Source organism: Benincasa hispida, chromosome 12 (assembly GCF_027475165.1).
Source record: "Benincasa hispida cultivar pf3 chromosome 12, pf3_genome.v1.1, whole genome shotgun sequence".
In the NCBI taxonomy this organism is placed as follows: Eukaryota; Viridiplantae; Streptophyta; class Magnoliopsida; order Cucurbitales; family Cucurbitaceae; genus Benincasa; species Benincasa hispida.
The window spans coordinates 30,823,159-30,827,326 of record NC_143489.1 but is presented as its reverse complement, the minus strand read 5'-3'; positions in this window follow the sequence as shown (position 1 = coordinate 30,827,326).

The following is a 4,168-nucleotide window of genomic DNA, read 5'->3' as shown; positions in this document are numbered from 1 at the left end:
ACTTTGGGAGCCAACACACGACGATAAAGGTGTTGCAAAGTGGGTATTACTGGCCCATCTTATTCAAGAGAGTATGCCATGAAGTGCGATAAGTGCCAGTGAACAGAAAACATCTCTAAAGGGAATGAAATGTTTCTGAATGTTATTTTGGAGGTTAAGCTATTTGATGTTTGGGGAATTGATTTTATGGGATGATTTCCACCCTCTAAAGACCACAATTACATCATGGTGGCTGTCGATTATGTGTCAAAATGGGTGGAGGCAATTTTATGTGCCTTGAATGATGCGACCACTGTTTCAAAGTTCTTACAAAAGAACATATTCACTCGCTTTGGCACTCATCGTGCTATTATAAGCGATGAAGGAACTCATTTCATCAACCGCATCATCAGTAAACTGTTGATCGAATATAATGTTCATCACAAAATCGCCACAGCTTACCATCCCCAGACAAATGGTTAAGCTAAAGTGTCCAACAGATAAATTAAGACAATACTTGAGAAAGTTCTCAACTCGACACGCAAAAATTGGGTGCTCAAGTAAGACGAAGCATTATGGGCATACCATACCGCATTTAAAACACCTATAGGAATGTACCCATATGCGTCGGCCTTTGGGAAAGCATGTCATTTACCATTAGAACTTGAACATAAAGCATTTTGGGCCACAAAGAAACTCAATTTCAATATGGAAGCGGCAGGAGAGGCAAGGAAATTACAATTGCTAGAATAAAATGAGTGGAGATTGTAGGCATATGAAAACGCCAAAATTTACAAGGAACATACAAAGTGTTGGAACGACCAATGCATCAGTAAGAAATTTTGAAATTGGTCAAAAAGTACTACTTTTTAACTCAAGATTGCGTTTGTTTCCAAGGAAATTGGAGTCGTATTGGTCAGAACCTTTTGTCATTAAAGAAATCTACTCGCATGGAGCGGTGGAGCTGACAAATGAAGATGGTACCAATGCATTCAAGGTGAATAACCAAAGCATAAAACCCTACTATGAAGGTGATTTCAACCGCAAAAAGACCTCCATTGACTTAGGAAAACCTGAGTGATGAAACATACAAAGTCCCTGCGCCAAGAAGCAATGACATCTTTTCAGGGACATCATATCCTTTTTTTTTTTTTATCCTTTCTTTTATGCTATTGTTTTTTGCATCTTTGGTAATTTTATGCGTTTCTTATTTCCTTTTCTTTTGTGATTAATGACTGTTGAACAGTGTGGATAAAGTATGAAGGTGAGTCTAAGGTTTTTATGCGATGAGTTTGGGGATGCGTAGGGATTATCCCAACTCTATCAAGCTCATCGCAAGTGAGAAAACCATTCATCAGCCTGTCGTTAGGGTAATGAAGAGACGGGTCGCTTGACATTCCATCAGATCTCATTTATTACACGTTCATCATAAATGCCTTGAATCGTGAGTGTGGCCATTTGTTTCCTCTCCCACTCATATGACTATTTAAACTCTTCCCGTTCGACCTCCAAATATTTTTATGCTTAATTTGAACCCTAACTCTTTGAAATCCTAAATTTTCTTTAAATTTTATGCTTTCCCACAAGCTAAACCCCTCTGGCCAGCCTATTTCTCCGTAAATCCATAGCTCATTTCACCCCAATGGCTCATGAAAGCACCCCTTCCTCTACCATGCCTCCATTTCCTCATTTTCTACGAAGCGATTGCCCCTCTTCAAATGTGTAGCCCATTGATTTCCCGATCGCTTTCGCGTCGATTTATGCACCACCACCCACGATAGCATCTCCTCCCCTGTTTAACCCTACTCTCCTTTGACCTGCACCAACCTATCACGCTCTTCATCGCCTCATGATCATCTGCAACCGATTGTTTCCAACACCAGCAAAGCTAAGCAACGAGACGAGCAAGAAGTTTACAGAGATATTTTGAAAAACTTGAATCTGATTGAATCCCTAGACGATGGAGTCGTGAACTAGCTGAGCAAGGAAAAGGTTGGTACTCAAACGTCTCCGCATGGTTCTAGCCATGCGATAAGTGGCCCTGAGACATTAGCATCTAATGCACCCAGCCCTATTAGTGTCAAGGAAGGGCCTTTAGGAAGAATGTTTGCCGCATTTGAAGATAAAAAGGTGAACGAATAAGCGGTAAGATGGAAGCGGGATGAGGGGACGTGATTGACATAAAAGAAGAGCCCCTGTTGAGGAAGAATACAAGGGGAGAAAATAGAAAAAGCGATGAAGTGGTTCTCCCTGCTTCGTCTATGAAAGCGTTGGCAGGCAAATTCAAAAGCAAGGTCCATAAAGTACAAGAAGGCCTTAGTGAGATAAGGAAAGAAGCAACAGCTCTCATCGCTGCAACAAAACTCAATCATAAATTATGCGATGAGGAGCTTAAAGCACGTGGTAAGTCATTGGACAGTGCGGACCACGCTGCAATTGAATTTGAGAAAGAATGGCACGAGGAGAGCGATGAGAAGAAGAAAGCCCAGAAGGAGAAGACTCGGCACATAAAGCCAATTTAACGAAAATTCAAGAAGAAAATAAATTGTTGAGAGAGAAGAAGGAGAAGAAAAAGAAAATAGAAACATGGGGCACTTCAAAGAAGGATGTTGCGCCAAAACAAGCGATGAGAAAAGAAGATAAAGGCAAGGCGTCAACGGTAGAAGAAGAGAGAGCACCTAAAAAGAGGCCTCCAATCCTAATTGAAATGGGTTTCTTCCCCGAGAATGCTCTGTTGGTCCCCTTTATCAATGACATAATCGAGGCATTGGGATGGAGAGATTTCTGTAATAGGGCTCGGAAGGTCAAGCCATTTGTAGTGAATGTATTCTATAAAGGGAAGCCTCACAGAAATCACTACCGGGGAAATGTTAGAGAAGTGACAATTGGATTCGGCGTCAAGAAAATAACCATATGTATAATTTGGAAGATATTCCTAACTCTGAAGGTAATAGAATCATAGAAGCTCCAATACCTGAAGAGCTGAAGGAAGCGCTGAAAGTGGTCGCACTACCTAGCACAAAATGGACCATTTCAGCAAAAGGGGTCAAGACATTGTCACATCACATCTTAATGCCTGAAGCGAATGTTTAGCTATACTTCGTTAAAAGGAAACTACTCCCAACAACACATGATCACTTGGTCTCACAAGAAAGAGTGATGACCATATTTTGCATCATGCGGCTAATTCCGATCAACATTGGTCACCTGATTGAAATATGATCATTTTTCTCAAGACCTCGGGGCAACTATTCTTTCCATTGCAGTAACAGAACTATGTATTGCGCAAGGCTACTTTGAGAAGGAGGAGGATATAAAAGTTAGAAGTACACTCACAAATAATTCCCTCTGCCGCCTCATGAGACTGCCAGCTCAATTTGAGAGCTAGCCAAAACAGCAAGTCAAGCGATGACCCCAACAAAGCCAAACGCTTTCTGAACCTTCTCAACGAAAAAAGCGAAAGGTGACCATTGGCCTATAAATTGAAGAAAAGGTGATTGCATCACCCCAAGAAGAAAGGTCCTTGTCACCTCATCCTAGAGGAATCTCTTAAGTTGAGCATGGACCTCAACAAGCGCCCGCCATCATTCAAGGAGCCCCCTGCTCCTAAAGATTACCCTCTTCCTATCTCTCCCATCGCATCCAAATTACCAACACCACCCCCTTCCTCTAAATTCAAATCAAGTCCACCACGCACTACAACTGATGACCCAAGCTTGACTACGCCTATATTAGAAATGGGTAGTGGTTCAGGCATTGGTGAGGCCAGTGAGCGTCAAACCAATGAAGAATACCAACACGATGAAGCCAACACAACAGAAGGAATTGACCCTAACGATGAATGGTACAAATTCTTTCATGATGACCTTCGAAAACCAATTATTGGAGAACTTGATGAGTTGTTGCGACAATAATAATCACTCCAAACACAGATGAATGATCTGAAGCGATAGTAAGAAGAACTCGTTAGGCAACATAACGAGTTAAGGGAATTTATTCAAGGCCAGCAAAGTGTAATGCATAACTTCATTCGGCAATAGATGTAGAGGCAGCACGACCAATTCCATTTCATGATCCAACTCTTTCAAGATGTCATTGCTCACTTTGTGGTAGGATCACCTATTCCCCCACATCTCCAGGCTCCTCTACAATTCCCTAACGAAGATCCACCATAGGAGCAAAACAACAA